Raw genomic sequence first — 27,543 nt, 5'->3', positions numbered from 1 at the left:
GGCACTTGTCGACTGGTAACTGCTGTTGACTGGTGGCACTTGTTGACTGGTGGCACTTGTTGACTGGTGGCACTTGTCGACTGGTGGCACTTGTCGACTGGTGGCGCCTGTTGACTGGTGGCACTTGTTGACTGGTGGCACTTGTTGACTGGTGGCACTTGTCGACTGGTGGCACTTGTTGACTGGAGGCGCCTGTTGACTGGAGGCACTTGTCGACTGGAGAGCACTTGTTGACTGGTGGCACTTGTCGGCTGGAGGCACTTGTTGACTGGTGGCGCCTTGTCGACTGGAGGCACTTGTCGACTGGTGGCACTTGTCGACTGGTGGCACTTGTTGACTGGTGGCACTTGTCAGCTGGTGGCACTTGTCAGCTGGTGGCACTTGTCGACTGGAGGCACTTGTTGACTGGTGGCACTTACTTGTCAACTGGTGGCACTTGTTGACTGGTGGCACTTGTCGACTGGAGGCACTTGTTGACTGGTGGCACTTGTCGTGGTGGCACTGTCGACTAATTGGCACTGTTGACTGGTGGCACTGTTGACTGGTGGCGCGCCTTGTTGACTGGGTGGCACTTGTTGACTGGTGGCACTTGTTGACTGGTGGCACTTGTCAGCTGGTGGCACTTGTTGACTGGTGGCACTTGTCGACTGGTGGCCTGTTGACTGGAAGCACTTGTTGACTGGTGGCACTTGTCGACTGGTGGCACTTGTCGACTGGTGGCGCGGGCTACAATTGCGCTTGTCGACTGGTAAGCACCGTTGACTGGAGGCACTTGTTGACTGGTGGCACTTGTCGACTGGTGGCACTTGTCGACTGGTGGCACTTGTTGACTGGAGGCACTTGTCGACTGGTGGCACTTGTTGACTGAGTGGCACTTGTCGACTGGTGGCACTGTTGACTGGTGGCACTTGTCGACTGGTGGCACTTGTTGACTGGAGCCTTGTTGACTGGTGGCACTTGTCGACTGGTAACACTGTCGACCTGGTAACTGTTGACTAGTGGCACTTGTCGACTGGTGGCACTTGTCAACTGGAGGCACTTGTCGACTGGTGGCACTTGTCGACTGGTGGCGCGGTGACTGGAGGCACTTGTTGACTGGTGGCACTTGTCGACTGGTGGCACTTGTCGACTGGTGGCACTTGTCGACTGGTGGCACTTGTTGACTGGTGGCACTTGTTGACTGGAGGCACTTGTTGACTGGTGGCACTTGTCGACTGGTGGCACTGTCGACTGGTGGCACTTGTTGATGGTGGCGCTTGTTGACTGGTAGCACTTGTCAGCTGGTGGCACTTGTTGACTGGTGGCACTTGTCGACTGGTGGCACTTGTTGACTAATTAGCACTTGTTGACTAATTGGCACTTGTTGACTGGTGGCACTTGTTGACTGGTGGCACTTGTCGACTGGTGGCACTTGTCAACTGGTGGCACTGTTGACTGGTGGCACTTGTCGACTGGTGGCGCTGTTGACTGGAGCGCTTGTTGACTGGTGGCGCGGTGACTGGTGGCACTTGTTGACTGTTGGCGCCTGTTGACTGGTAACACTTGTTGACTGTTGGCACTTGTTGACTGGTGGCACTTGTCGACTGGTGGCACTTGTCGACTGGTGGCACTTGTCGACTGGTGGCACTTGTTGACTGGAGGCACTTGTTGACTGGTGGCACTTGTCGACTGGTGGCACTTGTTGACTGGAGCCTTGTTGACTAAGGCGCCTTACTTGTTGACTGGAGGCACTTGTTGACTTGTCGACTGGTGGCACTTGTTGACTGGTGGCACTTGTCGACTGGAGGCACTTGTCGACTGGTGGCACTTGTTGACTGGTGGCACTTGTCGACTGGTGGCACTTGTTGACTGGTGGCACTTGTTGACTGGAGGCACTTGTTGACTGGTGGCACTTATATAAGACGCGTAATTATACCCCAAAATAACATAACTACTTAATTCACTAAACCATCGACTTGTTTTTACATTACAAGCTGAACACCACAGACTAACTGGCACTACAAGCAATACTAATGACAGGCTTCTCTTAATCACCTAATTACACCATTATCGAGTATTTTAATAACGACTTTGATGCACATAAGGTTCATAGTCCCAGAACAGTGATGTGATAGATGATGGTTATTAAGTAGTTGGTACTGGGGGAGGTGGGGGTTGTTAGGGTGTGTGTAAAGGTGAAATTGTTGTTATCTATGTTTGTGTGGATAGGTGATATGTCTTATTGAGCCCGACATTACATACATACATACATACGTACATACATACATACATACATACATACATACATACATACAAAACACTTTGAGGACACATATCTTAACCATCTCATTTCACCTGAAGGTTAACCACCCTAGTGCTATTTAGAGGGTTAGGGTAGGTTAAGGTTAGGTTAGATTAGGTTAAGAAAGGGCATGTTAAAGTTTAGGTTAGTGTTAGGGTGAGTAATCTACAGGTTAAATAAGCTTGGGTGTCTAATCTACAGGTGAAATAAGCTTGGGTGTCTAATCTACAGGTTAAATAAGCTTGGGTGTCTAATCTGTCAAGGTTAAATAAGCTTGGGTGTCTAATCTACAGGTGCACAAGCTTGGGGTGTCTAATCTCAGTGTAATACAGCTTGGGGTGTCTAATCTACAGGTGAAATAAGCAAGCTTGGGGTGTCTAATCTACAGGTGTGTAATGTTTAAGGTTCAATCTTCAGGTGTAATAAGCTTAAGTGTCTAATCTACAGGTGAAATAAGCTTGGGTGTCTAATCTACGGGTTAAATAAGCTTGGGTGTCTAATCTACAGGTGAAATAAGCTTGGGTGTCTAATCTACAGGTGAAATAAGCTTGGGTGTCTTATCTACAGGTGTTCCCAAAACTTTATATATAAAATGAAACAATTAAAGAACGCATCAGTTGTTCCACCAAGCATAACATATCAACAGTGTGGTACAAAAAGGCAACACAAGGCAGATACATTGTTTATCGGGTTCACTTAAAACCCGATCTCATAAAAGTTTGGAAAAGTTTGAAGTGACGCAGCGGCAGAACGCAACCATGAGGAAAATCTTAATCTTTTTGTTCCTGAAGAGTTTTGACTTTTCCTAACCTAACCTAACCTAACCATGTAAATCTTTGGATTCTTTTTGTATCTGAAGAATTTTTTTTTCTTATCCTTTTAATAGTTTTATCTTATATTAAACTTGATTGCAAAGTATAGGAATAAATTTTACCCTCTCTCCATTCCTGATACCTCCCTCTCCATTCCCGATACCTCCCTCTCCATTCCTGATACCTCCCTCTCCATTCCTGATACCTCCCTCTCTTTTCCTGATACCTCCCTCTCCATTCCTGATACCTCCCTCTCCATTCCCGATACCTCCCTCTCCATTCCTGATACCTCCCTCTCCATTCCTGATTCCTCCTCTCCATTCCTGATCTTCTCCATTCCTGATTCTCTCCATTCCCTGATAATTCTCCTCTCCATTCTCCTGATACCTCCTCTCTCCATTCCCTGATTCCTCCCTCCTCCATTCCTGATGCCTCCCCTCTCTCCATTCCCTGATACCTCCCTCTCCATTCCTGATACCTCTCTCTCCATTCCTGATACCTCCCTCTCCATTCCTGATACCTCCCTCTCCATTCCCGATACCTCCCTCTCCATTCCTGATACCTCCCTCTCCATTCCTGATACCTCCCTCTCTTTTCCTGATACCTCCCTCTCCATTCCTGATTCCTCCCTCTCCATTCCTACCAATGAGACTAAGAAGAGAGTAATGATAACTGATAAAAACACTGATAATTAATAATAATAATAATAATAATAATAATAATAATAATAATAATAATAATAATAATGATGTCTGAGCGTGTGTCGATACCATCTCATGACGGTAATATATCGTCATTATGTTTCGAGTCAATTTATACTTTCAATTATCCCAACTTTTTTTGTGTTTAGAGTTGCAAAATACATGTACTGTAGTTAACATGTTGAAAATATATAAACTGGGACTTTAATATACTAACTGGGTCCGAAAATACCAACTGGGGCAGAAAATAAACTGGGAACTGGACCATCAGCTGATCAGTCGAACAAAGCTGAAGGAAAATAAATTGTCAAAAGAAACTGGAGTGTCTAGACCAGCAGCCTCACCACCAGCTGAGACGCTTGGTACCCTGGAATATACCCCTGTATGTATGTATGCATGTATGTATGTATGTATGTATGTATGTAATGTAATGTAATGTAATGTTGTGGTTTTATTTACAACTTAGTCACTCAAAAAAAACTATCTATACAAAATTGTGTTGAAACAATATGACACAACGAACGAAGTATTTTGATAACCCTACCGAGACAACAGGAGTCGTAGTGTTCATTCTGAAACTCATCGATCACCCCAGTACAGATATTTTTTTTTTCAGTGACTGTTTATTTTATTGAGAGTTTACTGTTGTACACTACACTACACCACACTACACTACACTACACAACACAACACTACACTACACAACACAACACAACACAACACAACACTGCACTACACTACTTCTCGCCTACGCCAGTCTTACCCACGCTTGCCAACCCAACCTGACCCTCTGATATCGCCTCCACACATAAGGGTAGTTTAATATACACTGTATTTTCATCCTACACAGAGGTTCTTAGGTTGGTAGCCCTGACTCGTTGTTATGGTACCCAGGGGTGTTGTAATGTCTGTCAAGTGCCTTAGTTTTCACCCTTATACCATGGACTTGTTGTTGTTGTTGTAAAGAAGATGGTGGTTGTGGCGTGGTAAGGGTTGTTTTGGTTATTGTAGTATGGTTGTAATTGTTGCGGTAGTTTGGTTGTAATTATTGTAGTTGTGGTAGTTTGGTTGTAATGGTTGTGGTTGTTTTGGTTATTGTAGTATATTGGTTGTTGTGGTAGGATGGTTGTTGTACTGGTTGTGATTGTTTTGGTTATTCTGGGATAGTTGTTGTTGTGGTAGTGTAGTAGTTGTTGATTTGGTAAAGGTAGTATGGTGGCCCAACCTAACCTAACCCAACCCAGGTAGTGTAAGGGTGTTTAATCATCAGGTGAAACGAGCTGAGGGAGGTGGGCTAAACCTCAGGTCATCTCAGCCCTGTAGTAACCTGTTTTATTCCTGTCTGTGTTCTGTCTTAGATGGTGATAAAACTTGATAGTGACCATTGAAGATCAGGGAGGAGAGTGAGAGAGAAACGAGGAGGAGGAAGCGAAGTAGGAGAAGAATTGGGAGAAAAAGGAGGGACATGGGGAAACAGAGGAGGAGGAGGAGAATGAGTAAGAGGAGGAGAAGAAGAAGAAAGAGGAAGAGGAGGAGGAATGGGCAGGAGGGAAAGAAGACAGCCTATTGACCTTCTGGGGTACCTGCAGTATGTACTGTATATAGTACAGGTGGCGAGAGGCGTTGAGTATAATTTCAGTTTCACGTCGGTCTCTGTTGGCAGTGAGAGGCAGTGAGGGGAGGAGGGAGAGGGAGGAGGAGGGAGGAGGAGGAGGAGGAGGAGGAGGAGAAAGGAGGAGGTTATATACTGTACATAAAGTTAAAGGTACAGTCCGTTGTTAGTCTTATAGCCATATCAATAGTAATTTATTATAAGCCTTAAAGTTGTTCCATTAGAATCACCCATTAGTTTAACAACACTCCGTGGAGATAAGAACGGTTTGTTTATATACTGTACACACACACACACACACACACACACACACACACACACACACACACACACACACACAAACTATGAAGCGGCAGTTTGATACAACCATTACGACAGATATCGATTGCATCCCACCTGTGTGTGCGTGGGGGGGGGGGAGGTATTTTTTTGTGCGCATGCGCATCCGTATGTATCACTGTTGGAGGCAAGGTCGACCGCCTGAGGACTGGAGCAGGTAACATACACGTCAAGAATCAGTTCGGTCCCCGCTATCATGTCATCTTCCTCGTTATCTTCTTCCTTATCTCTTGCTCCCGCTATCACCGCCACGTCACCGCGCCAGCCCCTCGCAGATGGGAAGGTGTGATATCTTTTAACCTGTTCGGGGAAATACTCGAGCGAGTGTGTTGATGGTTTGTTCCTTCACATCCGCTACAATCATGTTATTTTTCTCATTGTCCAGAGTAAAAACAGCTGTGAATAACTTACAAATTTAGGTTGACAATTGGGTAACGTAGTTGAGATGTGCGTCCCTAATATAGAACGGAAATAATAGTCTTCTCTTACTAAACAATATTTATAGCTGGAGTTTATTTCCGTGTTCCAATAATGCTACGTGACCACTGTTCTTTCTGATTTAACTCGCGTGTGGGAGGAAATAAGAGGAAACTTAATTGTAAATAAAGAATAAAGGAAAAACTAAATAACTTACGATAATAGAAAACCTTAAACTATTTCGTACTATGAGAATGGGTGCGGTGGCTGAGTGGACACACAATTCGTCTCATTTCTTAAGGGTTACCTGGTTCGTTCCCTGGACACCATCAGTTCACTCAACTGTAAATAGGTAACTAACTTGACCATTGAGAAGTAAAGACGATCAAGTTTAGTGTCCGGTCACAGTATGTAATATTAAACACTATGACCTCACTTTTGTAATACAGGAATCATACAAGAATTATATTTGTATACAGAGGTTTTGTGATATACTTAACCTAATGTATAATACTCCACCATACCACCAACACACCGCCACACACCCTACCACACACACCACCAACACACCCTCACACACCCTACCACACACACCACCAACACACCCTACACACACACCATAACACACCACCAACACACCCCTCACACACACCCTACCACACACCACCAACACCCTCCCACACCCCTACCACACACACACCACACACACCCCCACACACCCTACCACACACACCACCAACACACCCTCACACACCCTACTACCAACATCTGTAAGAAATTGCCACATCTGCTGCTCATAAAGTGGCGGAGACTGTAGTTTGTGTCGCTGTGGAGAGTCTTAGTATGGAGTCTCTTATTGTTTTATGTAGGCTCCTGGTGTAAGCTGTGAGGCTCTTTAGACGGCTGGAGAATACTAGTCAGGAGGCTCGTGAAATGCTCAAATTTTCAGGGTGTGGTGTATGTTATGGTGTGGTGTATGGTGTGGTGTATGTTAATGGTGTGGTGTATGGTGTGGTGTATGGTGTGGTGTATGATGTGGTGTATGTTATGGTGTGGTGTATGTTATGGTGTGGTGTATGGTGTGGTGTATGTTAATGGTGTGGTGTATGTTACTGCATCATGTTATGCTTCTGAGTCACACCTGCCTCTTGATTCACACCTACCTCTTGACACACACACTTTCCTCTTGACACATACCTACCGCTTGATTCACACACACACCTACCGCTTGATTCACACACACCTGCCTTTTGACTCACACCTGCTTCTTGATTCACACCTACCTCTTGATTCACACCTACCTCTTGACACACACACTTTCCTCTTGACACAGACCTACCGTTTGATTCACACACACCTGTCTTTTGACTCACACACCTGCCTTTTGACTCACACATGCCTTTTGACTCACACCTGCTATCTGATTCACACCTACCTCTTGATTCACACCTACCTCTTGACACACACACTTTCCTCTTGACACAGACCTACCCCTTGATTCACACACACCTGCCTTTTGACTCACACACCTGCCTTTTGACTCACACATGCCTTTTGACTCACACCTGCTATCTGATTCACACCTACCTCTTGATTCACACCTACCTCTTGACACACACACTTTCCTCTTGACACAGACCTACCCCTTGATTCACACACACCTGCCTTTTGACTCACACACCTGCCTTTTGACTCACACACCTGCCTTTTGACTCACACCTGCTATCTGATTCACACCTGCCTCTGATTCACACCTTGTACTAATGCTGTTTTTTTCTTCTCTTTTGCAGTAGCTCGAGAGAAAATAAACTATGGGTTGTACTCTATAGCGCAAGGTCTTTGTGAAGGTAAGTGTCTGACTGAGTATCTTGTCTTTTTTTTAATTATTTACGAGTTGTGATAGATATTTAGTACTTATTACGTGTTGCGATACTTATTTACTAGTTGCGATAGATATTTAGTACTTATTACGTGTTGCAATACTTATCTACGAGTTATAACACGTTTATTACTTAATACGGAAATAGGCCAGTCATTACTTCAGGGTTCGGGGTTAATTAAAATGTTTTCGTCAGAGCTGGGCATAACTTCCGTGCGTCCCACCTTCTTTATTTTCCTTTACCAGAGAAAAAAAATAATGTATATGTCCCATCTCTACTTCATGAACCTGTGTTAAGGCCTTGGGTCTAGTATTGTCAAGTCTAGTGGGCATTATCATATTCCCGTATTGTGGTAAAACTATTCCCCTGTACCAAATCCAATTTATATTTCACCCAGTTCTTACCGGTATCATAACATCAGATTGTATGTGTCATATTCTTACGTTAATGATGTTGAATAGAATGTGAAAGGAAGGATAAAAGAGTCTGTTTCCTCTTTTACATGACTGGAAACTTTAGCATATGATCATTCCTTCTGTGTGGTAGAGAATACGATCTAGTCTCCACCCGCGCCACAGTCTTGCCATTAACACCTCAGATTAGTTTTGTTTTCGTGGTCTTTGAGGAGAACTATAGAGTCTTGCACACGTTGATACTGTCCACATGTTCTCTAACGTCTTCCGTACCACCTTGAGGGAACCATTTAGATACCCATCCACCACAGTGTCTAGCGTGGGTACAGATGACGTGCGGATAGAGAGAAGACCATGTTGCAGTCAGACTCATCAGCTGTAGGAACATCTGGCTTATAACATGACCATCAAGAATGACAGTATCTAGACGTGTTGACGCTTCCGCTGATAGTGATGTGATTTCCTCCTCAAATACCTGGACTGGTGTAATTTTTGTCACCTTAAAGATACCGAGAGTTAGGGAGGCCATGTTAGTTTTGCATGGTATGAGATATAAGACACGCCACACAAATCATAGCCAAGAGAAGACAAGAGTAATTGTTTCTTCTATAAAAAAAAACCAAAAACGTGAGGGAATACTATTAACCCAATGGCCTTAAATTGAGAAAATACATAATATAATCCAATTGTTTTAGTAAAATAGTGATGATATCTCTTCCAGACACGCATTCAGTTACGATTTTTTTTTTTTTTTAGGTTTTTGTTTGGTTTTGATGTATCTAGGTACCACAGCGGCCTGAGTGTTTTACTAATGTGTCATCGATCACGTTATTTGTCGTGGCAGCTGCAGTAAATTACCGACAATACTAATATGTTAATAGTTAAATTCCTCGAGATTATGGCAATTCCTCAATATTATCCCGATAACAAAAACAACATTGTCATTGGTGAATCTTTCGAATGTCTGACCTCTCTCTAAGACAGCTGATAAATCCTCTACATTAAACTCAAGAAACTGCTACGTCAGGGGGGGTCGTTTCCCTAACAAAGGTGGTCATCTGATGTCTAATTTGATCATCATGTCTTAATGGTTTTGAAGACGACTCCGCTTATATCGTATGTGATGGAGAGTCAGGAGAATATCGGCTTTATGTCGCAGGAGAATACCTGTGATTTTCGTCTTAAGGTTTTGGCTTTTTCTTTTGCTATAGACGTCTTGATGTGGCAGTGGATCCAAGACCTCAGTTGTAATGAAAACTATGGGCACGTAAATTAGTCCCGTAGGTTACCCCAATCTTAATCAGCCCCAATCTTAATCAGCCCCCAATCTAATCAGCCCCCAATCTAATCAGCCCCAATCTTAATCAGCCCCAATCTTAATCACAATAGCCCTAATCTTAATCAGCCCCAATTTTAATCAGCCCCAATCTTAATCACCAGCCCCAATCGTAATCAGCCCCAATCTTAATCAGCCCCAATCTTAAATCAGCCCCAAATGAAAGAGTAATGATAAGAATAGATGACGTTAGATGGCATAAGTGGTGATAGTTTGTAAGTTCAAGTGGTTCGTAGGCTCAAGTGGTTCGTAGGTTCAATTGGTTCGTAGGTGGTTCAAGTGGTTCGTAGGTTCAAGTGGTTTGTAGGTTCAAGTGGTTCGTAGGCTCAAGTGATTCGTAGGTTCAAGTGGTTCGTAGGTTCAAGTGGTTCGTAGGTTCGGGCGGTTCGTAGGTTCAAGTGGTTGTAGGCTCGCGGGTTGTAGGTTCAAGTGGCTCGTAGGTTCAAGTGGTTCGTAGGCTTAAGTGGTTTGTGGTGTCAAGTGATTCGTAGGCCTGCGGTTCGTAGGTTCAAGTGGTTCGCAGGCCTGGCGGTTCGTAGGCTCAAGTGGTTTGTAGGCTCGCGGTTCGTAGGCTCGGGCGGTTCGTAGGTTCGGGCGGTTGGGGTAGGTTCGCGGTTCGCTGTAGGCCTGGGCGGTTCGTAGGCTCAAGTGATTCGTAGGCTCAAGTGGTTCGTAGGTTCAAGTGGTTAGTAGGTTCAAGTGGTTCGTAGGCTCAAGTGGTTCGTAGGCTCAAGTGGTTCGTAGGCTCAAGTGGTTCGTAGGCTCAAGTGGTTCGTAGGCTCAAGTGGTTCGTAGGCTCAAGTGGTTCGTAAGTTCTGGCTGCCTTGCTTCACGCTATTCTTGTCTTACTTAGCGCTGTTCATATCGTCTTGCTTCACGCTCTTGCCTCGACTCGGAAAATCCACGTAGGTTACATACCATCTACTTTATGAGAGTCGTTCCTCACCTCCCCCCCCCTCACTTCCCCCCCACCTCCCGACTTCCTCCCCCATTCTTCTCCCTCGCCCCTCCACTCATCATTCACCTCCTCCATCTCTCCTCACTCACCTCCAAGGAATGCGACCCATGTTCGGCTTTAGGGGGGCGGGGCGATGCTAGAGAGATGGGGAGGGGGGACATGGAGGGATGTCGGGGTAGAGAGAGGGGGGGGATAGGGGGGAAGAAAGAGAGAGAGAGAGAGAGAGAGAGAGAGAGAGAGAGAGAGAGAGATGTCAAAAGGCTACACAGGTCTATAAATATATAGTTTGATAGTCGTGCACTCACGCACGTACACCGTTCACTCACAGATACACACGCACGGACACACACGCACGGACACACACGCACGGACACACTCAAGTACACACAAACACACACACATATGATAGTCTACATAAATCAGAACTGGAAAGTCTCCGTGGGTCAGGAGCACAGGTAAGAGGGAGACACCTGGAACACACCTGGGACACACCTGAGACACACCTGAGAGACACTGAGGATCCTAGAATCACTGACCCGCATCTGTAAAACATTTCTCACCCAAATTTAACTTTTATCAGTCATTTGTTTATCTCTTCCCAGTGTTGCCATCTTGGTGGGTTGATTCTTAGACACGAAACTACACCTTAACACAAGTCTTAACAATATACAGCGTCTTTAAATACAGGTAATGTAATTAATGTATTCTTACCTGTATATTTTGGTACCTGTATGAACCAATTTTTTTTCGGTACGGTTAGTAATTACGTAAAGAAAAAGAAGCATGAATTTCAAGTCCATTTACATAATAAGATAAGGGTTAAATTGTAGATCACCCCATTAGTATGGTATCGTTATAACCAAGTGCCTACATACATACATACATACATACATACATACATACATACATACATACATACATACATACATAGCACGAGCTGTTGTGTTCCAAATCGTTAATAGTGAAATAAAGTGAGATGTATTGGTTGAGAGACACACGTACACCTGGTGGAGGCCTGACGGGAGGGGGAGGGGGAAGGGGAGGGGGAGGGGGACGGGAAGAAGGAGGGGGAGGGGGAGGGGGAGGGGAGGAGAGGAGGGGCTGTGAGGCGGTGTTGACTGACGGCAATTCAAGGTAGTAGGCGTGGCTCTCTATGGGTGCATGAAGACCCGGACCTCACCTGTCTCTACCTGTTCAATGGAAGCCCGGACAACCTGTGTACGGGTCCCAGGAAAGGGGAGGATGGGGGGAAGGAAGAGGGAGGAAGAGAGAGTGGAAGGGCGTAGAGGGCAATCAGCTAGTGAGGGAGGGAGGGGCAGGAGGGAGTGATGGGGGTATTGATTTCACCTGCGCTGCTCACCTGTTACTAGCGAGAGGGGGGGATGGGGGAGGTGAGGGAAAGGAGTGATGAGAGAGAAGGCGGGTTGGGGTGGGAGAGGCTGGGAGGGGTGTAACTATAGAGGGAGAGAAAGAGAGGTGAGTGAGTGTGAGAGAGAGAGAGAGAGAGGAGGGGGGAGCATTTAAAGGAAATATGATTTTAAAAGTCAGAGAGCACTTCTACCGAAGCACACACACACACACACACACACACACACACACACACACACACACACAAAACATACACACACACACACACAAAACATACACACACACACACACACACAAAACACACACACACACACACACACAAAACACACACACACACACACAAAACACACACACACACACACACACACACACACAAAACACACACACACACACACACACACACACACACACACACACACACACACACACACACAAACACACACACACAAACACACACACACACACAAAACACAAACACACACACACACATACACACACACACACACATACACACACACACACACACACACACACACACACACACACACCCCACTATATGAGAGGAAACACATTAGGATCTTTTATATGTGGAACTATAACTTTTGAATGGTTGTCCGAATAATGCAAATAAGGACCTCTCTCTCTTTCTTTCTTCTTTCTTTCTCTCTCTCTCATATCATGCTTACCTTGTACACTTAATAGTTTCTTATACCTAATTGACCTGCTTTATTACCTTGGTGTTTCCTAGGTAGATGGTTAGGTAAATTGGGATCACCTTGTATTAGTCCCTCTGGTGTGCTTATTTCACCTGATGATTATACACCCCAACGTTACCTGTGGGGGGTGGGGTAAGTTAGGGTATTGTTTAGGTTATAAAGAAAGAAAAGAGAGAGAAAGAGCACAAAGAAAATAAAAAATAAAGTTGGGAGAGAGAGAGAGAGAGAGAGAGAGAGAGAGAGAGAGAGAGAGAGAGAGAGAGAGAGAGAGAGAGATTTCAAAATTTACCTGTCCATTGACTCACGCTTGTCTACCTGAGGTATATCGCTCGCAAAAAGTCTTCATAGGTGAGGAGGTAAAGGAATATCCACAGCAAAAAAAAATATGGGACTCTGCTATAATATTACTTATACCTGTGATGTGCTTGAGTTGTTGTTGTTGTGGTTTTGTTTATTTGTTTATTTATTTATTATTCATTCTTCTTGTTCTTAATATTGTTCTTCTTCTTCTTCTTCTGTCATTCTTCTTTCTTCTTCATCATTTTTTTTCTGCATCCATCGGTTGTTGCCTAGGCAGTGGCAGCCAACAGTGTGTTGAACAGAGGGGCCATAAATAGTGTCCCTTGATGCAGTCTGGATTGGATAGTTATAACAAAACCTCTACAGTGATTTAAAGATGTTATTTTAAGATCTAGATAATAAATAGATTCAAACAAAGTAGAATTATATAAAACTAGTGATGGAAAAAAGTAATGTAATGTTTTCTGTTACATATAATCAAGATGGTATAATTATTCTACGTTATAGTTGCTGTGCATTCGTGTGTTAATAATAATAATAATAATAATATAATAATAATAATAATAATAATAATAATATAATAATAATATAATAATAATAATAATAATAATAATAATAATAATAATAATAATAAAATATATTATAAAAAACTGTAAAAAAAATGGCATTAAGGTTTAAAATAATTATTCTCAATTATTTTTGTTCATACCAATTTTACCATCACATGAACTAGATGGGGAGATGAAGGGGGGGGGGGAACCTTCACCCCATCCTTACTATTGTCAATATTCAATAAACACATCATTGTCCTCACTTACCAAGCTCGTATTTTCCTCCCGAGTTTTTATTTTTATTTTTTGCCTCCGTGTGCCAAGTGTCGATCACAGGATGTCCAAAAATCTGGCAGGCAAGGAGGAGGAAGGAAGGATGCCTCTTGTAGGATGAGTTACCCCACCACATCCTGCCTAAGTGAGTCATATATGCCCTGAGATATGGCCAAGCTTAGTGGTGGGGGTGTGGGATTGAGGGACAGATTGTGGGTTGGGGAAGGGAGGGAGGCAGTGGGTAGGGAAGGAGTATAGTGGGGATAGTGAGGGATGGGGAGGGAGGATGTGGGAGGGATGTGTATGACTGGAAGGGAGGAGAGAAGTGTAGGGAGGGAGGGAGAGGGAGGGTCGTGAAGTGATAGGAGGGAGGGAGAGGGAGGGTCGTGAAGTGATATTTATGTATCTCACACACACACACACACACACACACACACACACACACACACACACACACACACACACAAGTAGCCTGTCACCGTGTATGAATTATCTTCCTTTACTTTGAGTTTTATGTGAGTCAGATGAGGTGGTAGGGATTGGTGCGGGTGTGTTGGCTAATTAGGATAATGAGTAAACGACCATTAAGGGGTGAATTATGGGGTGGTCGTGGTGGTGGGTGGTGGTAGGGGGGTGGTGATGGTAGTAATTGTGGTAGGTGGATGGTGGTGATAGTGGTAGGTGGTGGTGGTGGGTGTTGCTGTTTTGGTTTATCATCATACGTATTTTTATTAATTTGTTCTCATCTTCCTTTCTTCTCTTCATCTTGCATTTCCCTTTCCTCCTCTTCCTCTTCCTCTTCCTCCTCCTCCTCCTCCTCCTCCTCCTCCTCCTCCTCCTCGTCCATATGTTGTCTTATCATCAAACTCTGAACTGGTTCTTCACCGATCGATATAAGACAGTTTGTACTAACCATCTCACTCTTCTCTTCCTTATTGTCTTCCTTAACTTCCTCTTCCTTGTCTTCCTCCTCCTACTCCTCCTTCTCTTCCTTGTTGTCATCTTTATCTTTCTTCTCTTCCTTGTCCTTCTATTCCCCATTCTCTTCCTTGTCCTCTTTAACTTCCTCCTTATCCCATCGTCCTGTTCCTCCTTCTCTTCCTCTCTTATGCCCCTCTCCGTCCCCTCTTTCTTTTCCTCTCTTATGCCCCTCTCCGTCCCCTCTTTCTTCGTCTCTCACGTTCACTATTATCGCCGCGCTTCGTTTGTTGACATGTGGTAATTGCTGAGTCATGTCCGCCCGTCGCTCCGTTTGTTTTCTTTGTTTGTTTGTTTATGTTGCTTCTTTGTTTACGCTTTCTTGGCCAAGTCTAACCCTTACGTAATCTTACCTTAGCTTACCTAGCCTTACCTTACCTAACTCTACCTTGCTTAATTAACCTTACCTTACCTAACTCTACCTTGCTTAATTAACCTTACCTTACCTAACTCTACCTTGCTTAATTAACCTTACCTTACCTAACTCTACCTTGCTTAATTAACCTTACCTTACCTAACTCTACCTTGCTTAATTAACCTTACCTTACCTAACTCTACCTTGCTTAATTAACCTTACCTTACCTAACTCTACCTTGCTTAATTAACCTTACCTTACCTAACCTACCCTAACCTAACCTGGAAATATACCCAGAAGATGTGCTGGTGACCCGACACGAACCGAGTTGCGCTAATATCCGGCCCACGAGTGACGATAACAGTTGATAAGGAGAAGCAATTATGGTTTTTTATTACGGGTTTGGCCTCAGGCAGGTGTACACGGGTTTGGTATCAGGCAGGTGTTCACGGGTTTGGCCTCAGGCAGGTGTACGCGGGTTTGGCCTCAGGCAGGTGTACGCGGGTTTGGCCTCAGGCGGGTGTTCACGGGTTTGGTCTCAGGCAGGTGTACACGGGTTTGGCCTCAGGCAGGTGTACGCGGGTTTGGCCTCAGGCGGGTGTTCACGGGTTTGGTCTCAGGCAGGTGTACACGGGTTTGGCCTCAGGCAGGTGTACGCGGGTTTGGCCTCAGGCGGGTGTTCACGGGTTTGGCCGCAGGCAGGTGTACACGGGTTTGGCCTCGAGCAGGTGTACATGGCGTGACAGGGGTTATTATAAATTAGAAAATGGCATGCTCATACCTGTGATGTAGACGAGACCACGGACGAGATATGAACGAGATAGCAAGCGAGACCACGGACGAGACCACACACACACACACACACACACACACACACACCTCTGAAGTCATTTTAACCCTGTGTTTTTTTTAAATATATGGGAATGCCCGTGTGTGTGTGTGTGTGTGTGTGTGTGTGTGTGTGTGTGTGTGTGTGTGTGTGTGTGTGTGTGCGCGTGCGTTGACAACTCACACCTACGCGCACACCGGACAGATGAATGTTTCCCTTGGACAAAACCTTATAGGACAAAATGTAAATTCATCATTTGACAAAACATAAGAATATTCCTCATTGGACAAAATAAAGATAAATAAAATCCTTACGGGTATTCCTCACAGTAAGGTCGTGTTCGTTATAATGAGGTTGTGCATCTCAAGGCACCTCCCCCTCCAGCCCCTTTCTCCCTGCACCTCCCCCTTCAACCTCTCCCCGACACTTCCCCTACCCCTCCTCCCCCCTTACACCTTCTCCCCCCCCTACACCTCCCCCTATCCCTCTCCCCCTACATCTCCCCATGCAACCACTCCCCGCCCACAGCCACCTGGTGGGCGGCCGCCAGACATAGCCTATCTTTAGCTACATACACTTGCCTCATTATTTGTATCCTCAATATTTATCACTTTAAAAATATCCTTCACAACAGAATCTATAAAAATATTTCTCAATCTTGATATAAAATAGAGAGATGAATATCGTGTAAGATTGAGATATATTTCTTGGTGGGTGGGTGGGTAATGTGGTGTATCTTGTGGGTGGGTGGGTGGGTGGTGAGGGCGGGCCAAGATCAGTGTTATATGGTTGGCTGTGAAGGGTAGTGTTGTTGCTCTGGTTGTCTACCTTCTACATCTACCTGTCCCTCCCTCTCTCCCTCACTCACTCTTGTTATGGATATTGAGTTTTAAGAGGAGGAGCTACGTCAACCACCACCGTCACTATCATGTCTACAGAGGAGACAGGTTAGTAGTTGTGGTTTGGTTAGATATTACTACCACTATTATGACTACAGAGGAGACAGGTTAGTAGTTGTGGTTTGGTTAGATATTACTACCACTATTATGACTACAGAGGAGACAGGTTAGTAGTTGTGGTAGGTTAGATATTACTACCACTATTATGACTACAGAGGAGACAGGTTAGTAGTTGTGGTTGGTTAGATATTACTACCACTATTATGACTACAGAGGAGACAGGTTAGTAGTTCTAGTGGTGGTAGTAGGGGTCAGCTCAGGTGTGGTACAGGTAAGGTGTATTGATTGGCATAATTAAGGAACCTGTCGATATCTACGCTGATCACATTAAGATTAGTAACCTAACCTAACCTAACCTAACCTAAATTAACTCCCCCAGGTTAGGTTAGGTTAGCATTATGGTGGTTAGGTTTGGTTTAAATCATCTTGGGGTGTCTTATCATCAGGTGCTCCAAACATTATTCCATCTCTTGTTGACTAAACTACTCTGATGCGTGATTCGGTTAACTATATTCTTAATTACCGGGAACCTTTTAATTAGCATCTTGTTCAGTGAAAGAAAAGTTTGTCGGGAAGTTTGGTTAATTTTCTTTCGGTTAATTACAACGATGTCCGTGATGTTATTAGTGAAGGTTTGATTATCCGTACCGTCAGCAGTAGCAGTGTGACGTAGGCTATCCGGATAATGAAATTGTCGGTTAAACGGGTCTTGGATTATGTAGATTCGGATAATGTGAGTCTTGATTCGGAAAAAAGTGGGTCTTGGGTCTTTTTATTCCATCTAAGTTAGATATTTTTTGGTATCCGGAATAACTGTGATTATACAAGGATTATGAAGATTATTATTAACCAGTTGTAATTAGGAGGTGTCGTTGTATCGGGGTCCTGCATAATTAACATTTTTATCTGTCTCGTTCCTAAGTGAGAGATCCCTAGACCCTAGCTGAGACACACACACACACACACACACACTCTAACCTAACCTAACCCAACCCGTAATAACAAGGTGGAGTGGCCAATGAGTGACCCACGCGACTCTTGGTCTCTGTGGTGAAGGTATGTCACTCACTGAGGCGCCACTCTTTATTATCTCTCTCTCTCTCTCTCTCTCTCTCTCTCTGTGTGTGTGTGTGTGTGTGTAAATTATCAAAAAATGTTTACCATGTACGTAAAAAATCACATGAAGTGTCAATCTGTCTGTCTGTCTGTCTGTCTGTCTGTCTGTCTGTCTGTCTGTCTGTCTGTCTGTCTGTCTGTCTGTCGAAAAATATATATATAATCATTTCTCTACATCTGACAGCTTGTTTATATATAGTATAGAAAAATTACATACACTTAAAATGTTAAGGTTCGGCTCTTCTAAGTGAATCCAAGTGACTGTTCTTTCACCTTGAAGTGTTAAGTTAAAAATATCTTCGTACTTAAACACTTTAGGGGAAAGGTTTAAGTGCCAGGGAAGGAGAGTTGATTGTGTTACTTTAGAGAGAGAGAAGACGCACATGTAGTCACGCAGAGGTAGATAGAGATGTACACACACACACACACACACACACACACACACACACACACACACACACACAGTCACCGTAAGACCCACATGTGTGGGCCTGGCTACACTGTTCTCTCTCTCTCTCGTTGGCACCATTACAGAGGCACCCAGTTGGCACTCCGTCAGGTGTAGAGGCAACAACTGGGAGGAGCCGTGTGAGGGACTAGGAGGCTGTTAGGTGAGGGTTAGGTTAGGTTAGGTGGGGTGAGGTGAGGGTGAGGTGAGGTGAGGTTAGGTTAGCAGGTTAGGTTAGGTTTGGTTTGCATTAGGGGTGCTTAATCTTCAGGTGAGAAATAAACTAGTGGGGTTAATCTTCAGTTGTTACGCCAACTTCTAACTACCACCTGGGCGTCCTTAACTACCTCCCTTCTCCCCTCCTCTCCTCTACCTCCCTCTCCCTCCCCTTCCCCCTCCTTCCCCTCCCTCCTCTACCCCTCCCTCTCCCTCCTTCCCTCCTCCTCTACCCCCTCCTTCCCCCTCCCCTCCTTCCCCTCCCCCTTCCCCTCCCCCCTCCCTCCCCCCTCCCCTTCCCTCCCCCTTCCCCTCCCCTCCCCTTCCCCTTCCCCCCTCCAACGCCGTATGAGGACAATTCGTTAAGAGTGACCACAAACTCGAATACGTGGCGGAGGGACACATTCTATATAATCATTACATTAAAACCCGAGCAAAAATCAAACACGATAACTGATGAAAGATGAATAAGAAGGAGGAGGATGGAGGAAGAGGAGGAGAAAGAAGAAATCAAAATATGTAAAGGGAGGAAGAAGAAACGGATGGAAGGATTAGCGAATCCAGGATATAGAAGAAAATGAATGAAAATAGGAGAAAATCCTGGAAAGGAGATGAAAAGATGTTAAATGGAAGGAGAGAGGGAGAGAGGAGAAAGGAGGAAGGCTCAAAAGGGTGGGTGTGGGGTGGGGGTGGAGTGGAGGTGTGGGTGGGGATGGTTGGTATGTGGGTGTGAGTGTAAATTTTTGTGTGTTGTTTCATTGTTATATTGGTGTGTGTTATTGTCTTTGTGTGTGTAGTGTCTGTCAATGTGTAGGTGTCTTTATGACCGTTTTGTGCGTATTTGTCGTACACACACACACACACACACACTCACACACACACACACACGCTCACTCACTCAGATGTGTACCGATACCCCGTAGAAAATAAACCCACTCAACACTTAACCTGGATGTACCCGGTTCTGTAGACGTGTGTGTGTGTGTGTGTGTGTGTGTGTGTGTGTGTGTGTGTGTGTGTGTGTGTGTGTGTGTGTGTGTGTGGACCCGATGAGAGCGGATGAGAGTGACCAGTTCCACCTCTCTCTCAGCTCTCTCTCCCTCTCTCTCTCTCTTGGCCCTCTCCCAACATCGTCTAGGAGTAGCGAGTGGGCTCTAGTGTTCACCTCAGCCAATCCCGTCTTACTAACACAATAAACGAGGGCTCAGTAGACCCACTAGTTGATTATTTCTGCAGTAGAGACAAGTTCGGTGAGGGTGGCGATACTGGCCTCTCTCTCTCTCTCTCTCGCTCTCTCTCTTTTTTCTTTATTTCTCTCTTTTTCTCTTACTCTTTCTCTCTCTTTCTCTCCATCGCGGTGTTTCAGTGAGGTATTGCTGAAGTGTTGTGTTTTGATAAGGTCTCCCTCTCTTTCTCTCCCTCTCCCTCTCTCTCTCCCTCTCCCTCTCTCTCTCTCCTCTCTCTCTCTCTCTCTCTCTATCTCTCTCTCTCTTAATTGCAGAAGTGAAAAAAAAATACATCGACGGTGTAATAAATTGCGTGATAAAATTATATAAAAAATAATAATAAGGAAATATGGAAATAATTCTACAAGTGACAGAGTGAAGAAAAGTATTTACCCCATATAACAAAAATAATAATACTTTCCCAGGTGTTTACTTCAATAACAGATAGAAATTATTAAAGAAAAAATAAGAAAAAGTTTGAAGGAAAATTAAACCAAATTGAAAGTATCTGTTTATATTTTTTGGGGGGAGACCAACTTGAACTAGTGTGTAAAGTTGCCTTGTAGTGTAGTGTAGTGTAGTGTAGTGTAGTGTAGTGTAGTGTAGTGTAGTGTAGTGTAGTGTGTGTGTGTGTGTGTGTGTGTGTGTGTGTAGTGGATGCAAAGTCTTACTCTACGCTTCAATAACTAAAGACCCTGAAGCGCGTATTGGAAAAGTCTTAGTCTTAACAGGTTATCGAGGAGTTAAAACAAAAGGTCTTAGTGGTCTTTAACCTTATAATTAATCTATTTACCTGTGGTTTATTGAGGGTAATATTTCCCTAAGATGTTGGAGGATATTGTGAAGTGTAGAGGGATATTTGATTGTAGCTGTACATGGCGAGTTTAGTTCGGTACGGTGAGTGAGTGAGAGAGTGTGTGTGTGTGTGTGTGTGTGTGTGTGTGTGTGTGTGTGTGTGTGTGTGCTCGATAAAAATTACATGACAATATACCGATGAGTCGTACAGTAGAAAATGGTGTTTTGGACATTTATGATATTTAAAAATTTATATATATATATATATATTTTTAATCATACGTCCACGTGTTGTTCTGATGTCTCTCTCTCTCTCTCTCTCTCTCTCTCTCTCTCTCTCTCTCTCTCTCTCTCTCTCTCTCTCCCTGACGATGTAATGGCCGCCAGCCTCTCGAAGCTTTTGAATCCGGTATACGAACATATTCATTCATTATAGACGAGAATCCAAACCTTTATTGACCTTCATAAGTTAGAGGTTTGATGTTCATTTGTCACTTGAGTCTAATCCAAACCTTTATATGGCCACTCTCTGTCATTTATTATCTAGAAATGGTCAAATCAATGTATTTATTGGTCGATGTTTATGGAATTCAGTTTGTTTATCGGTGATGTTAGAATCGGATCCTTTGTTGGGCGGTAAATGTTAAATCTGGACGTTTATTGACTGATACTTTATAGGGTTCGAATCTCCTCCGTTGGCTCTGGTGGTGGCATCTGAAATTAGATCTTTATTTATTGATATTTTTGTTAGTTGAAGCCGGATTTTTCGGAATAATGTTGTCCTTTGTCGGTCTTTACAGGATTTTAGTGAGAGTTGTGACTCAAATCTGGACTTAATCGGCCTATGTAGTTAAGACTAGGAACTGAGTGGTTTTTGAGGGTTAAATCCGGATCTGCTTCCACGAACGATGCTTGACCCCCGGACGTGGAAACCTTGCATGAAGTGTCTTTGCGTAATAATAACAAGAATTATATTATCTCACTCTCTCAAACGAGTATATTCCGTTTTTTTTTTGTAATAATATGAAAAAGGAGAAAAAGTATTTGTTTTTTGTTAGTAGTGAGGAGTTTCGAGATAGTTATAATGTGAACAGTTGAGAAAACGCCCCAAGGTCTGTCGTGTGAGTTGGAAATGGTAACAGGCGTCAGCAGTGCCCTCTTGTGTCTGTTGGGCCAAGGTCTCGTCTAAGCTGGCTGTCACAAAACTTCCCGTGCCATCCCTGCCGTCGTTGTTGGCTCAGTGAGAGAGTACTCTGTGTTTGGAGACAACTTCATCGTTTCGTGTGAATTGTTAGTTTAATGTATGGCAGAACGGTATCACTTAATTTCCTGTGTTCTAAAGCCTTGATGTGGACCTTCTTGTTTTGAATGTTTCCACTGAAGTGTTTCCTTTGGCGTGTTTGTACTCACTCGACACCCGATGTGAAGTTTACTTGGACACCTACTCCTTGTTGAGAGAGAGAGAGAGAGAGAGAGAGAGAGAGAGAGAGAGAGAGGAGTAAACAAAGAGTGAGATAGGGAGAAAGAAACGAGTCAACAAAGAGTGAGTGAAACGATGTGAATTTCATAAAAGTGAGAGAGGGAGAAATAGAGAGAGAGAGAGATATAGAGATAAACGATTAAACAAAAAGAGACAGAGAACCGACCTTGTGCCAGAAAATACAATCAATGGTGATAAGTTACTAGTGTGATATATATATATATGATCTTGGGGTTGAAATATAAAGAACTGTATCTTCTATGACAGGATTATAAACATTAACAACGACAAAAAAATAAACAAGTTGGTTCGTCGTCACAGCTGTAAGTATGACGTCGTGTTTGTGTGTTTGTCACTTGTTTTACTGTGATTGTTTTTTTTTTCGTTTAATTAATGTTTTACTAATTACCCCTCAATCGAAGTGTCGACCATAGAATCGGAATAAGGGATCGTCGTAAGGTTCATCTTCCTAAAACCTGACCTGACCTGACCTGACCTGACCTGACCTTGCCTTACCTGACTTGATCTGACCCTTACCTGACCTAACTAACCTAACCAAAACCACTGTTATATACCTTGTTCAACATCCTGTTCTCCTTATAGTGAACATTAGATATAACATCCAATTTTACCATCTACTGTGGCCATATTTATGAAGAACAAAGAAAGAACTAAATAACAACATCGTTCTAGATCTCAGGTTCACAGAGACTTTACGGTCACCTTATATAATAGTGATATAGGTTAGGTTAGTTGGTTAGGTTAGGTAAGTAAGGATGGAATTGGGTTAGGTTAGGATTGGTTGGAGAGGTTTGTAAGGTTAGGTATGATATAATATAGGATGGTGTTATAGTGAAGATGTAATTGATTAGCGTAAGGGTGAGGTAGATATATGGGAGGCTAACAAGGTCTGACGAGGACTAATGGCATAAAACTTAACGAGGTGTATATTGTAGTTAACTGCCCCTCCACTGATCACTGGGGGAGGGAGGAGAGTGATGAGAGAGGGAAGTTTGGGAAGAAAACAAGGAGGAATAATGATGTGGATTTGAAGGAAGGAGGAAAATTGTGATGAAAGCAAGAAAATGAAGGAATAAGAGTGTAGCAAAAAGGAGAATTGTGTAGAAAGAGAAGACATTTATGTGGAAGATGAAGAGGGAAGTGGCTAGAAATAAAGACGAAAGGGAACGAGAGAAAACATAGGAGAAGCAGTAGGAGAGAGGCAGTGGGGCGGCAGTAGGAGGAGAGGCAGGCAGGCGGTGTGGCAGTGACCAGGATGATGGAACGAGGCTATTTACAGAGCTCACCTCCGGCCTCCACACTCCTCTGTCGGGTCTGATCTCTGGGGTTTCAGGGAGACCAGCCCCTGATGGCCAGCAGGGGCCCTGTAACCTGGTTTGTGGGCCAGAAGGGCCCTTCTCCCTGGTTGGTGGGCCAGAAGGGCCCTTCTCCCTGGTTTGGGGGCCAGAAGGGTTGGGCTCCATGGCTGGCAAGTGTGCAGGATCTTGATAAATGGTAAAGGTTATTGATAGCTGCTGTTTGGTAGAGTGGAGAAGGTGACATTTGTCAAGAGGAACAGGAGGAGTCTTGATGAGGGGGGCTGCAGATGAGGGGGGTGGAGGAAAGTCTTGGGGAAGCAGAAGAAAATGAGGGAATATTTTCGTTGATTTAGTTCGAGTCTTCACCAGAGTCCCTTTGTGGAGGTTGGGGGGTGTTGTGGTGCCTGGAGATGTGAGATAGTTTGTTGAGTTATGTGACTTGTTGGTGAAGGAAGGTGGTTGGGGGGTTGGGGTGTAGAATGTGAAAGGAGACAAAATAAAGAAAAAAAAGAAGCGAGAGAAAAGGAAGCGAGATGGTGAGAGTGAGGCGTTATCAGTGTCGAGGTGGAACTTGACACTTGGGTCTCACAGCTGGCGAAAGTTCAGAAGACTTTACTTGTGTCTGGGACGTTTTGTTCAACAAGTGACGATTGTGTGCGTGAGAGAGAGAGAGAGTAGTGGGTTTCTGTAACCTACATGCTGTTGTTGTTATTGTTCTTGTTGTTACACACACACACCACTCTCTTTCTCTCTCAGTGGTAAACTTTTATAAACTCGAGGCCACACAAGCCATCATCGTTAAGGCTTCGTAAGAGTTAACACCGATACTTCTGTTCTAACTTCCTTTCTACTGAAGGAGATAATTAGGTTTGGATTATCACCCTTATGCTAATTGACGCACGAGGAATTGACGTATAACCTTCTAATACGCTTTTGGTAATTACCGCATTATGTATGTTTATTCATAATTATACACTCGTATTATTCAGTGGTGCGGTGGTCAAGTGGATACAGTACTCGTCTCCTGTTCTAAGAGGGTCATTGGTTCGATTCTTGGGTACTTGATGTCAGCCAGTGTGTTAGTTCAGGTCTTCGATTGTCAGATCAGACCTTTAGAGTGTCAGATCAGACCTTCAGAGTGTCAGATCAGACCTTCACTGTGTCAGATCAGACCTTCACTGTGTCAGATCAGACCTTTAGAGTGTCAGATCAGACCTTCACTGTGTAGATCAGACCTTTAGAGTGTCAGATCAGACCTTTAGAGTGTCAGATCAGACCTTTAGAGTGTCAGATCAGACCTTTAGAGTGTCAGATCAGACCTCGCACTAGGCTAGAAACAACCCCCGTGGTTCCTGCTGGCACTAGTACTGCCACCATTTATATAACACTGAGCTAGACAGTGCCACGTCACCTGGCTGCTAAGAACCAATATCGTATATAAGCGAGTGTGAAGGTCGACCCAACAACAACATGATGTTAGGCACTGTGTTGCTCCTTTAAGACAGCTACTTGTTTTGAAGGTGGCATGGGATCCACCTTGGCACTGAGAGAGAGAGAGAGAGAGAGAGAGAGAGTATTACGGAACTAAGGAGAGAAAAAAGACGGGAAAGGAAAGGGGGAGAAAGGATAAAAGGAAAGAGATACAGACAGACAGACAGACAGACAGAACCTTATAAACTAAATAAATAAGTAAATAGACAGGTTTACTAAATCGCCAGACTAACAGACACACGCTAACACTACTCTAGGCCATCATAGAAAACGAAACCCAACAGCAGTACCAGTGACTCTTATAAACACCCCACGTCTAGCAGTGTCGCCAACCTGTACCACTTGTCACCTTTGGCCTCGTCTCTACCATTGACCTGAGAACAATCGAATCAAGGTCACCGGATGATTAGACACCCTATAATGCTACCCAGGGGAGGTTAGGTTTGGTTTGGTTAGGTTAGGTTTGGTTAGTTGGTTTGGTTTGGTTTGGTTGGTTAGTTTGGTTTGGTTTGGTTTGTTGGTTTGTAGGTTAGGTTTGGTTTGTTAGGTTAGGTTAGGTTAGGGTGGTTAATTTTCAGGTGATTCTTATTTATACATGTCTAACCATTCATAAACACACTATTGCCTCCGCCCTTAGACGAGTGAGATAGTTTAAATAGCCTTCATCTCTCTATGTGACAGTCGAGGTAAACATGAAATTAGACAGGTAGGAAGACAGGTGGAGACAGGTAAGACAGGTGAGACAGGTAGACAGGTGAGACAGGTGAGACAGGTGAGACAGCCTTTCTCTCTGCCATACCACTGTCCGTACAGGTCATAAGAGCTTAGACAGTTTCTACCCCTTCGGCTTGGCCAGTTAAGACAGCTCCCCTCCCCATTTTTCTCTCCTCCCCTCCCCACCTTTCTCTCCTCCTCTCCTCCCCTTTACTTCCTGTTATCATGACTCCCTCACATACTTCCCCTTCTTCCTCTCCCCTCTCCCTTTCCCCCTAGCTAAGGTACCCCCTAACATCTACCTCTCAACATAAGTAACCCCCTCTGACCCCCTCCCTTGCCGAGTTAACCCCCCTCTTACTGCAATGGTTGTTCCACCTCCCTTCATCATGCATCCTTGACTCCCACCTCAAATATCCTGGACGTGTGCTGCCCCTCCTACCCTCCCGCCCAGTGAGAATACGGACACACCCTCCTTCTCTCCCTTCCTCGTGTAAATATTTGAACACCATTCCTATTTTTGACGCTCTACCGAACTTCTTAAACAAATCTCTTGACTAGTTACTCTGTGGTTGTGTTGATCGCCGCTATGAGGTTGGTGATGTGCATCGATTTTTCATATGAACTAGAGTGGTGCGGCGCTGTGCTGATGCGCGTCACACCTTCCAAGGATCTCGGCTCTCAAACACAGAGATCATAAGAGGGGTGAACCGTTGTCGCCCCGGGGAAACATGGGGGAAGATTTGGACCTGATGAGGATGATATTTATTTAGTGGCTAAGTTCAGTCTGTGCGTCATATTTCTATTAGATTTTTTGAATTGTAAACATAAAAAATATACAGTAGACCCAACAGTGTGGAGATGATTATTAACTTACATACACCGTGTGTGTGTGTGTGTGTGTGTGTGTGTGTGTGTGTGTGTGTGTGTGTGTGTTTTGCAGGTGCTGACCTCCTGCCTGCCAAGTTGTTTTTATATGTTCCCCCGCACTCACCTGTGTCACACGCGCGCGCCACACACACACACACACACCATGATGACCTCTGACCTTAAAAGCCAAAAGCGTGGCAGCAATACTTTGTGGACCAGCGGGAGAATTGTTCGCTCCAGGAGGGAATCGAAGCCCGGGCGATCACCCTAGCCTAATTAACTGCATCAAACACCCCGCCCAGCCAGGTAGGGGTTGCCAGGAGCCTCTATGTAGGTGGTCGAGAGAGAGAGAGAGAGAGAGAGAGAGAGATTTAACCTAACCTAGCTTAGCGTCAACAAACATTAATTTATACACCTGTACACTAACTCATCTGTCTCTTGTTCCAGGTACGGTGATCAGTGCAGCTTGTTCTACATCCTAGTGTTCTGGTAATGTACACACTGTTGTTCTTCTTCCAAGTAAAGTTCTGTTAATGTACACTGTTGTTCAGCCCCGTAAACTACCTCAGTGTACTGTTTTGTTCCACCACGATTGTTCCATTTTAGTCTTGGCATTGTGAACTATGTTAAGTTTACCTGGTCGGTGTTGGGGTCAGGAGGTGAGGTCACGTCAGGGTAATTCTTCTCTCTCTTCATCATCTTCTCTTTCCTCTTCTTCTTCTCTTTCCTCTTCTTCTTCTCTTTCCTCTTCTTCTACTCTTTCCTCTTCTTCTTCTCTTTCCTCTTCTTC

At 44.3% G+C, this 27,543-nt stretch overlaps 1 long non-coding RNA gene across 1 annotated transcript; it reads left to right on the top strand.

The window, feature by feature from the left end:
• The first annotated feature begins 20,106 nt into the window (after positions 1-20,106).
• Positions 20,107-27,311, top strand: LOC121853641. The gene is made up of 3 exons (XR_006086374.1): positions 20,107-20,228; positions 22,627-22,682; positions 27,201-27,311. It is a non-coding gene; the product is annotated as an uncharacterized LOC121853641 (long non-coding RNA).
• Positions 27,312-27,543: the final 232 nt, after the last annotated feature.

This window comes from Homarus americanus, unplaced genomic scaffold, assembly GCF_018991925.1.
Source record: "Homarus americanus isolate GMGI-L3 unplaced genomic scaffold, GMGI_Hamer_2.0 scaffold4896, whole genome shotgun sequence".
Taxonomy (NCBI): domain Eukaryota; kingdom Metazoa; phylum Arthropoda; class Malacostraca; order Decapoda; family Nephropidae; genus Homarus; species Homarus americanus.
The sequence above is the reverse complement of the archived record's forward strand: the minus strand, read 5'-3'. Positions and strand labels throughout refer to the sequence as shown.